The sequence below is a fragment of the Peromyscus maniculatus genome, chromosome 23, assembly GCF_049852395.1.
Source record: "Peromyscus maniculatus bairdii isolate BWxNUB_F1_BW_parent chromosome 23, HU_Pman_BW_mat_3.1, whole genome shotgun sequence".
In the NCBI taxonomy this organism is placed as follows: domain Eukaryota; kingdom Metazoa; phylum Chordata; class Mammalia; order Rodentia; family Cricetidae; genus Peromyscus; species Peromyscus maniculatus.
In genome coordinates this window covers 51641890-51653712 of record NC_134874.1, presented here as the reverse complement: position 1 = coordinate 51653712, position 11823 = coordinate 51641890, and the positions used below count along the sequence as shown (strand labels likewise).

At 39.8% G+C, this 11823-nt stretch overlaps 1 pseudogene; it reads right to left on the bottom strand.

The window, feature by feature from the left end:
• Positions 1 to 8387: 8387 nt before the first annotated feature.
• LOC102924119 (glyceraldehyde-3-phosphate dehydrogenase pseudogene) lies at positions 8388 to 9444 on the bottom strand (annotated as a pseudogene).
• Between the last annotated feature and the right edge of the window lie 2379 nt (positions 9445 to 11823).

Sequence of the window (11823 nt, the reverse complement as noted above, 5' to 3'; positions counted from 1 at the left end):
CAAGGCAATAATGTCAAAGGTAGACAGGAAGTAGCTCACTTTCGAAGCTGCAGCATGGTGAGGTATGGTTAGCTGGTGGCTATTCCTCTTTCCCAGATCTCTAAGGCTTTCACCCCTATATTTGGCTATTGTTTTTTATTTAATAAGACTGCTTAGAAATTCATCTACAACTCCGTCTTTTGCCTCACAGAAGTTTCTCAGTTGCAGGAGGTCCCATTTATTAATTGTTGCTCTCAGTGTCTATGCTACTTCTCTTCTATCAGGTTCAGTGTAACTGGATTTATGTTGAGGTCTTAGATCCGTTTGGACTTGAGTTTTGTGCGTGGGGATAGATAATGGATTAATTTGCATTCTTGCACATGTTGACATCCAGTTATGCCAGCACCATTTGTTGAAGATGCTTTCTTTTTTCCATTGTATAATTTTAGCTTCTTTGTTAAATATCAAGTATTCATATGTCTTTGGATTAATGCCAGGGTCTTTGATTTGATTCCATTAATCTATGTGTCTATTTTTATGCCAATACCAAGTTGTTTTATATGATAGCTCTATATTAGAGCTTGAGGTCAGGGATGCTGATGCCAGACATTCCTCTATTGTACAGGGTTGCTTTGGCTATCCTATGTTTTTTGTTTTTCCATAAGAAGTTGAAAATTGTTCTTTCAAATTCTGTGAAGACTTTTTTGGGATTTTGATGGGGATGAAAGTGAATCTGAAGATTGCTTTTGGTAAGATCACCATTTTTACTATGTTGATTCTACCTATCCAAGAGCATAGGAGATCTTTCCATTTTGTTGTATCTTCTTCAATTTTTTTTCTTTATAGACTTAAAGTTCTTATCAGACAGGCTGCCTCAAGGTATTTTATGTTGTTTGTGACTATTGTAAATGGTAGTATTTCTCTGATTTCATTCTCAGCCCATTTATCATTTGTATATAGGAGGGCTACTGATTTTTTTAGTTAATCTTTTATCCTGCCAAGGTGGTTATCAGCTGATGGAGTTCCCTGGTAGAATTTTTGGGGTCACTTATATATACTATCATAGCATCTGAAAAAAAGCGAATGTTTAACTTCTTCCTTTTCAATTTATATCCCCTTGATCCCCTTTTGTTGTCTTATTGCTTTGGCTAGAACTTAAGAACTATATTCATAGATATGGAGAGAGTGAGCAGCCTTGTTTTGTTCATGATTTTAGTGGAATCCCTTTGAGTTTCTCTTCATTTAGTTTGATGTTGGCTGTAGGCTTGGTGTATGTTACCTTTATTGTGTTTAGGTATGTTCCTTGTATCCCTGATCTCTCTAAGACTTTTATCATGAAGGGGTATTTGAATTTTGTCAAAGGCCTTTTCAGCACTTAATGAGATGATCATGTGGGGTTTTTTCTTTTAGTTTATTTATATGGTGGATTATATTTACAGACTTTCATATGTTGAACCACTGAAACAAAAGGTTATAGAAATGATAGGACAAAGAGTAGAATATTGAATCTACTCTGAAAAGAAAAAAGAGAGGTTATAGATATGATAAGATAGAAAGCTAGATTATTGAATCTACTTTTAGAAGGCAACTACTAGGTTTAAATATTTCACATTGGATTGGCTTTTTGTATATTGTATATAAATTATATATATATATATATATATTGGTACAAATTTGAGATTGATTTTGTTAGAAAATGCTGTACATATATTTCTAATCTTGTTCAAGGTATCATTCCTATACAGTTCATTTCACAATGCAATGCAATTTTCTAGTCCTTGAAAGTTATTGCCAACTATTTAGGATAATAAAGAAATGCAGGTTAGTAGTTAGTCATTACAATGAAACCTGTAGTCATATTATGTCTGTTCTCAAGGTCAAGCAGAAATATATTTTAGATAGACAGGTCATCTTAAAGTACTTCAGAGATCTGCAGAATATGGCATTTAAGATGATAACAAATTTTTTTTCTTTTTTTTTTATATGACTATGAGACATATCTGCTCCTGGCAGCATCAATCTACTTCAAAGAAGATAATGAACATTGAAGATACTCAATGTGGTATTCACTTTCTTTGTGGCAAAAGTTAACCACTGGGCAATAAAGTGGCCTTACATCAACTGCTGACAGTATGCTGTCCAAATGGACAAGCAGGACACAAAAGAAAGGACTGTTGCACCTTGCAAAGACAAGGTAGGACATCCCTTCAGAAAATCCTGCTTCATAGATGAGTCTGTCAGACATGCTAGACCCGTAGGCCAAAGATAGATGCCCCAATGTTGCAGAGAAATCTTGAGTGACTATCCAGGCAACCAGCTGTTTCTGTCATTTCTCACATTTTTTAGAAGTCGCTTAGTTATACTTCCTAATATTATTTCCTTCTTGGGTCTCTGAAGGACTTGAAGATTAGATAGTTACAGTTTTCCTTGTTAAGAAATTCAGGAAAGGAACTCACTAAAGGGGTGCAAAGTGTATATGTTTGAAAGACATCAATGGATAGTTTTTGTTTGGTAATGCAAATTAGGATAGAAGGTGAATTAGACATAGTCCTTTGTATTCACAAAGATAGGCTAGATAATAGCCTGTTCTTTCAGAATTTGTCAAATGCAAATGGACTAGACATTGTTGATGTATTTAGTGCCTTTATTTGTTATATATAGTTATTGTACTTATTGTATTTATTGCCTATATGTATTGTAAATAGTTATTGAACTTATTGTATGTAATTTTTCTTATATTAGTTATAACCTTTTTTATTTTAGACAAAAAGAGGGGAAATGTGGTAATATTTTATTTCTGCTCTAATAAAGCTTGCCTGAAAATCAGAAGGAGGAGCTAGCCATTAGTGAACCACAGATGTCTGGAGGTCTGTACAGACAGAAAGGAAGTGATAGAGCTAGGTGGATTGTGATACGGTGGGGTAACAGAAACACTAACTCTCTTTTGGTTGGGGTCCCACAGGGGTGAGAACTAGTGGCTTGATGCTCTGCCTCTCTGATCTTTCAGCTCTTATCCCAATATCTGACTCTAGGTTTTTTTTTATTATTATAAGACCTCTTAAGATTTGTGTTACATTGAGCTCTAGCTGTGGTCTCAACTAGGTGATAAGCTTTTTGTTCCCCGTGGTGATTTTTTTCTCTTCTGGAATAAAGTTTGCTTCTAGTTTCATAGAATTTGGTGGTCTGTTCCCTTTTTGCACATGAGTAGATCTAACAAAATTAATATTTTAGTTGCTTTTATAGTCTATATATTATGCTTATCTCTGATATGGAGCTGGTTAGATTTTTACCCAGGATGGTGGCTTCTTTTTCACTCAAGAAATGGTGATCTTTGCTGTACATAAACTCTTTAATTCCATGAGGTCTGATTTATTACGTTTTGTTTTTAATGTCTGTGCTATTGCGGTCCTGTTCAGAAAGTCATTTACTCTGTCAATGAGGTCAAGTCTGTTTTCTACTTTATCTTCTGTCAGATTCATGGTATTTGGTCATTGATTCCTGTGGAGTTGACTTTTGTGCTTGGTCTGGGTAAAGGATTGAGTTTCATTGTTCTCATTATAGCTATCGGGATTGATTTGCATAATTTGTAGTATTGCTCTCAAATCCCTGAGATGTACTGTGGACTTCTTGTTAAATGACACATGTGTATATGGATATAAATTTATGTATAGTTCATTAGTCAATGAATATTTTTGGATGGCAAAGCCATACTCTTTTTTAATTCCTTAGGTCTTGTAGTGTAATTACTATTGTTGTTGCTTATGATCGCTTTGACTAATCTGGGTCTTTTGTATTGAACTATGAAATTTAAGTTGGGATAAATCAGGAAAGGAATTTGTGTGCTAGAAATATATCCTTATTGTGGTTATATGAAGGCATTATGAGTCTATCATAAATGTGTTCAACTATAAACTTACAGGAGATAGGGTAGGAAATGTCTGTAGGTCACTAAAAGTTAAAACTGTCACTCTTTCCCTCTGCCACCAGTTTCCTGACAGGATGGGGGAAGAGTATTGATTGCTATTCAGTCTGCATCACAGCTTGAAATGCCTGGTAAGAGGAAAGTCCTTTTTGATCTAGGAGGTACTCTGGGGCAGTGAGAGAGAGGGGAGGCCTTAATTTTGTACAAGAAACAAAGCAATTAAACAGGGGAAGGAAACAGTTCAAGACCTGAAAAGGAAAACAGAAACAATGAAGAAGACACAAACAGAGGGAATGCTGGAAATAGAAAATCTGAGTAAACAAACAGGAAACACACATGCAAGCATAATCAACAGAATACAAGAGATGGAAGAGAGAATCTCTAGAGTAGAGGATACAATAGAGGAAATAGATTCATCAGTCAAAGAACATACCAAGCAAAAAAAGTCATAACTTTGAAACCCAGAAGGACCTGGACAGATGTAATGCAGACACTAAGAGACCATGGATGCCACCCTAGACTAATATACACAGCAAAACTTTCAATCATCATAGACAGAGTAAACAAGACATTCCAAAACAAAACCAGATTCAAACAATACCTATCCACAAATCCAGCCCTACAGGAAGCCCTAGAAGAAAATTACAACCTAAAGAAGTCAGATACACCCACAAAAACACAGGCAATAAATAACCCCACAGCTGTAAACCCCAAAGAAGAGAAGTACATACACACTACCACCAAAAGATAACAGGAACTAACAATCACTGATCATTAATATCCCTTAATATCAATGGACTTAATTCACCAAGAAAAAGACACAGGCTAACAGGATGGATATGAAAGAAGGACCCATCTTTCTGCTGCATACAAGAAACACACTTCAATATCAAAGATAGACACTACCTCAGAATAAAAGGCTGGGAAAAGTCTTTACAATCAAATGGTCTTAAGAAGCAAGCTGGTGTAGCCATCCCAATATCCAGCAAAATAGACTTCAACTAAAATCAATCAAAAGAGATCAAGAAGGACATTACATACTCATCACAGGAAAGATCCACCAAGATGAAGTTTCAATTCTGCATATTTATGCCCCCAAATACATAAGCACCCACATTCATAAAAGAAACATTACTAAAACTTAAAATGCACACCAAACCCCACACATTAGTAGTGGGAGATTTCAACACACTACTCTCACTAAAAGACAGTTCTACCAGAATGAAACTTAACAAAGAAATAAAGGACCTAACAGATGTTATGACTCAAATGGACTTAATATATAATTACAGAACATTCCATCCTAACAAAAAGGAATATACTTTCTCTCAGTACCCCATGGAACCTTCTCCAAATCTACTACATACTTGGCCACAAAGCACATCTCAACAGTTACAAATTGGAATAACCTCCTTCGTTCAATCAGACTACCGTGGTTTAAAGTTAGATTTCAACAAAAAAAAAATTACAGAAAGCCTACAATCTCATGAAAACTGAATAATGCTCAAGTGAATCACCAATGGGTCAAGGAAGAAATAAAGACATCCTAGAGATCAATGAAAATGAATATACCACATACCCAAACTTATGGGACGCTATGAAAGCAGTGCTAAGAGGAAAATTAATAGCACTAAATGCCCACATAAAGAAGTTGGAGAAATCTCACACTAGTGATGTAACAGCACACCTGAATGCTCTAGAACAAGAAGGAAAGTCAACCAGGAGGAATAGATGCCAAGAAATAATCAAACTGAGAGCTGAAATCAATAAAATAGAAACAAAGAGAATAATACAAAGATTCAATGAAACAAAGAGTTGGTTCTTTGAGAAAATCAACAAGATAGACAAGCCCTTATCCAAACTAACCAAAAGGCAGAGAGAGACAAATTAGCAAAATCAGAAATGAAAAGGGAGACAAAACAACTAACAACGAGGAAATCCAGAGAATCACAAAGTCATACTTCAAAAACCTGTACTCCACAAAACTGGAATATCTAAAATAAATGGATAATTTTCTAGATAGGTACCACATACCTGAGTTAAATCAAGACCAGATAAACTATTTAAATAGACTAATAACCCCTAAGGAAATAGATATAGTCATTAAAAGTCTCCCAACCAAAAAAAGCCCAGGACCAGACTGTGTCCATGACTAAAAGGAAGTGAATGTCTCAGACTTGGGTACATGGATGGAAAGTTTCTCTCAAATATATTTACATCAGATTTAAAGTGCTACAACATCTCATTCTGATACCGCATTAGTAATTCTGGGCCTCCTGTTGCAGTCTTTGCCACTGAGAATGAACTGAAGGAGGTTCCTGCACAGCAGCTGCAGCCTTGACCATTTCTGGCCCTCTGCCAACTAACCATCAGGAATCCTCCACCTTGGATCTGCTCTTTAGGAACTCAGACAAGCAGCATAGGCCCATTGCTTCATGATCACAGCTACTGAACCCCATTACTAGAAGGTCCAGTTCTAGCCTCACCTCCTCCTTAGGAAACTAGGGCTCTCTCTGCCAATCAGTGTGATCAGTCTTGCTAACATGTCAGTTGGTGAGCAATATAAGCACGTAGTGAATGCCTCAAGGGCAGTTGGCATTGCCACAACACTGGCGATTTCACAGAAGATGCCAAGGGCTCTCCAGGATACAATAGAATTTCCAGAGAATGGTGTTAGGGCCACTGCCAATGGTCATCACCTATCTGATAGCAAGCTCTTCCCCAATTCACCAAAAGCCAGGCTGCCCTTTCCAGGAGCCTTTCCTGAGACACAGGGGAAGGCCTTCAGTACCTCCTCCTTCCCTTCCCGAGATCTCTCTGAATCATTAGAATCTATTTCATTCTAATTCAATAGTTCATCATGTGTGGAGGGCAAGACTCATTTACCAAACACTGCCCGGGAATGGCTCCTCTCATCCTGATGATCGCCAGTTAAGATGAGAAATTAAGGATGCTAAGAAATTAGCTAAGGACAAAAAGGAAGGAAGATCAGTTCCATGAGGTGAGCAAGCACATCATAGAAGATCCACTGGGTATTTACAATGCATGGGAATGGTGGAGGATTATGTGTGTCCTATCAGAACAATAATAAGTCACATAGGAAATGATGGAACTTTTGCCAAACTTCCAGCAGAATACATTCCAACCATCATGATGTTAGCAGAGGAATTATCAACCATGAAAGGTATGACTGAAAATACCTAAGGACTGGGTATCCCCAAGTGAGCCCTCAGTCACCAAGAACAAATACTTACAGGAAGAGTGATGTCCTAGTCCTGCACTCAAGGTAGAGGAAAGATGACTGGCTAGTGAGAGGGCAGGAACTCAGAAACCTTAGGGGTCACTGAAATGCGCCAATACTTGGTGGCTCCTGCCATGCCAGTGGTTGTTATTTAAAATGTGAGACTCTCTAGCTCTGGCCAGGGGACTTTACTCTCCCTGCTATTAGTGACGCACACCAAAGAAATCCAGTGTGGGTGAAGTGCAGGGATGGAACTGAAACCTCTTTAGTCCCTCTGTGCTTCCTTCCCACTCAGAGTGAAAGCAGAGTGCCCTCAACAGAGCAGCTTCAGCCCTGACCATCCCTGGCCCTCTGCAAACTAACTATGGAAAATCCTCATCTCTGGGTCTGCTCTTGAAAAACTCAGAGGACTAGGATAGGCCCATTGCTTCTCAGAAACTCTCCCCTCCTGAGCCCCACTCCTGAAAGGATCAGCTGAAGACTCCCTCTTTCAGGAAGCTCCCCTTCCCTTTCCCAGGACTCACTGTGCTTTCCCCAGAACCATTTGTTTCTTGGTGTGTGACATGGAGGCTGAAGGCCATCCTCCTTCTGCCTCCCTCTGATCTCCCTGTGCTCACCATCCTGTCTCCCAAGAATCCTGTTCAGTCTAGTCAGCATGTCTGTAGGTGAAACTCGAGACACTGCACCAATGCCCCAATGACAGTTGGCGTTGCCACAACACTGGTGACATCACATGGAATGCCAGGGCTCTCCAGGAGACAGTAGAATGTCCATGTGCTGACATCACATGGTATAGCTATTTCATCCCTGCTACATACCTCACCCAAAAGTGACTTGAAACCAAGGTGCCATTTCCATGAGCCTCTGTTGTCACAATGGAAGCCTTTAGGTAGATCCTCCTTCCAAAGTCAGAAAGCTAGCCTTCTGCTTCATTAGAAACTTTATCTAAGTGAAGTTGCATTTCATATATTTTCCTTCTTCCCAAAATATTTTTTTAACATTCCCATACCTTAAACCATTATATCTTAGACCCCATATAAACTTTATTTATATTCAAATCTCATAACTTATTTTTTTATGGGTGCAGTGAATTTATTGATGATGTTCAAGAGAGTAGGGCTCCCTAAGCCTGTCCTGTTGTTCTGTGGGTCTGGGATGGAAACTGTGAGGGAGATGCTTAGTACTGGGGACTGAGATGGGACAGGAACTGCTCAGCAGCCTACTGTCTCTCTTGCTGTTCTTGCTGGGTGGGTGGTCCAGGGCGGGCTTCCTACTCCTTGGAGGCCATGTAGGCCATCAGGTCTACCACCCTATTGCTGTAGCCAAATTCATTGTCATACCAGGAAATGAGCTTCACAGAGTTGTCATTGAGAGCAATGCCAGCCCCAGCATCAAAGGTGGAAGAGTAGGGGTCACTGTTGAAGTCGCAGGAGACAACCTGGTCCTCAGTGTAGCCCAGGATGCCCTTTAGTGGGCCCTCCAATGCCTGCTTCACCACCTTCTTGATGTCGTCATACTTGGCAGTTCTGGAGGCGGCATGTCAGATCCATGACGGACACATTGGGGGTTGGAACACGGAAGGCCATGCCCGTGAGCTTCCCGTTCAGCTCTGAGATTACCTTGCCCACAGCCTTGGCGGCACTGGTGGATGCAGGGATGATGTTCTGGGCAGCCCCACGGCCATCACGCCACAGCTTCCCAGAGGGGCCATCCACGGTCTTCTGGGTGGCAGTGATGGTGTGGACTGTGGTCATGAGTCCTTCCACAATGCCAAAGTTGTCATGGATGACCTTGGCCAGGGGGGCTAAGCAATTGGTGGTGCAGGAAGCATTGCTGATAATCTTGAATGAGTTGTTGTAATTCTCATGGTTGACACCCATCACAAACATGGGGGCGTCAGCAGAAGGGGCAGAGATGATGACCCTTTTGGCCCTGCCATTCAAGGGGGCCCCAGCCTTCTCCATGGTGGTGAAGACACCAGTGGATTCCACAACATACTCGGCACCAGCCTCACCCCACTTGATGTTGGCAGGATCTCGCTCCTGGAAGATGGTGATGGCCTCCCCGTTGATGACCAGCTTCCCGTTCTCAGGCTTGACTGTACCATTGAACTTGCCATGGGTAGAGTCATACTGGAACATGTAGACCATGTAGTTGAGGTCAATGAATGGATCATTGATGGCAACAATATCCACTTTGCCAGACTGCAAGGCAGCCCTGGCAACCAGGCGTCCATTTTGCCCAAATCCGTTCACTCCGATCTTCACCATAGTGTCTCAGGAACAAGGCTGGCACTGCACAGAAAGATACGGCTGTCTCTGGAACAGGGAGGTGCAGAGAGCCCAAATCTTATAACATATTTAAGCTTTAAAGTTCCATATTTTTATATCTTAAGCTACTTCTTCAGACCCAATACAGAATGCATTCAATCTCTCATGACATACTTAAGCCTTTAAGTTTTTATAAACATATTACATCTTAAAATACCCTTTTTTCTATTTAATTCATTGAGTTATCCTCTGCTTGAAATTTGATCCAGTTTTTTTCTTGTTATGCCCAGATTGTGACCCCAAAGAGACCACCGAAGACCATAGGTGTCCAGAATGCAATAGCAAGGTTTATTCTGTAGATACAAGTCTAGACAGGGAACTCATTCCTACACCCAATACAGTGAGGCAGGGAGGAGTTGCTCTTTCTTTGTGTGGCTGGCTTTTTAAAGGCAAAAACCACAAGCCCTTCATGGCAGTTGGAGTTGTTGGGGGTTTTGCACGGGTGCAACTCGGATTGGTTTATTTTTATCCCTGTTCTCTCTTAATTGGGTGAGGGTTGTAACCTTTGAATTTACTGGTTGGTGGTTACAATTATGGCTTTGGGGGCAGTCCAGCACAAGTCCCAGGCTTTGTCCTTGAGCCGTCATGAGGGCTGGCTGGCCTAGCACATATGACTGTCGGGGCTGGCTCAGTGGTCTAGGCTCAGTCCTTGACTCATGCACATAACTCTGAGTTGGTGAGGGGTCCCAGACAGTAAACATCTGGCTGAACTTTGAGCAGTCAGAGTACATGCAGAAAGGGAGCTACTGCAAGGACTATGTCTTTTGTTCACGGCCCTCCCAGAGACTGCTTGCTCAGTCTCAGGAAACTGAAATTGAGACCCGATCTCTGAGAGAAGACTGAGCAGCCTGTTATAGCATCTGCTAGATCATTTAATTTCATTTCTTATCTTAACCAATAATAATTTGTAACCAGTTCTCTTAAATGATGGCAAGTATTTGTAACCATTGAACAGAAATGACCAAAATCCATGTTTTTTTGTTTTGTTTTGTGTGTGTGTAAACAAAGTCATATATATTTTTTTAAACATAATGTAGCAGTAATCTTCAAAGTTTTTATTAATAAAATCAAACCCGAGGTGAGTTATTGGGGTCCATGCTGGTAGATCAGAGAGACAGAACAAGCCACAGCTATCTCACCTTGCCGGATCCTCAGCTGGTCTTGTCTCCTCAGACTGGAGGCCTCTGAGTCCTCATCCGGAATGGGTCTCAGCTGAATTACTGCTCAAAAGCCTGAAGCTTAACCAGGCCAAATGCTTAACCAGCCAAATGCTTCTAGTTTCTGGTCCTCGTGCCTTATATATCTTTCTGCTTTCTACCACCACTCCCTGGGATTAAAGGCTGGCTTTCTGGGATTAAAGGTGTGTGTCACCATGCTTGGCTATTTCCAAGCCTATGTGGCCTTGGACTCACAGAGATCCAGAGGGATTTCTATCTCTGGAATGCTAGGATTAAAGGTGTGAGTGCCACCATTTTCTAGCCTTTGTATTTAGTGGCTGTCTGTTCTCTGACCCCAGATAAATTTATTAGAGTACACAATATTTTGGGGAACACAATACCACCACATTTCCTCTCTTTTTGTCTAAAATTAAAAAAGCTTATAACTAATACAAGAAAAACTATCTTCAATAAGTATATGTAATATACAGTCAAGATTACATTAACAATGTCTAGTCCATTAACATTTGACAGATTCAGATAAAAACTCCATTATATATATTAACAATGTCCAGTCCAGTAACATCTGATAAACTCAGACCAAAAAATTTTCATTACTTATCTTATTTAAAACAAGTAGTTCCTTTTTAAAAGTAGATTCCATAATCTCCCTTTTTATCTTATCATATCCATATTTTCTCTTTTTTCTTTTCATAATAGATTCATTAGTCTGCCTTTTGTCATTTTTATATCTTCCCCTTTTTCTTCAGTGTAGATTCAGTGATCTACCTATTTATCCTATTATTTCTTTATCTTTTTTTCTCAGAGTAGATTCAATGATCTATCTCATATCTATATTCTCTTTTTCTTTTCGCTTTCTAGGGGTGAAGATATCTTTAGGGAATCTTGAAAAGAAAATTTTGGGGTTAATCATCAAGTCCTGTATCGTTTGTCCAGTCTCTGCATAATAGGAAAGTTCAGGGCTTGTTCAAGTCCTTGTTTGAGTAGTCTGTTAGACTGGATCATCTCAACTAGTCCTCTCGAAATTGTCCTGACCAGTTTTTAGTCCAAAGTCGATTTTTCCATGGTGTTAATCGGCTTAATGGCTTTATCATAGTCCATGTGGAATCATCGTTGTAGGATCCTGTCATCTTTTTGAAGATTTCAAAGTCACTGTTAGGCATGGTCATGGTT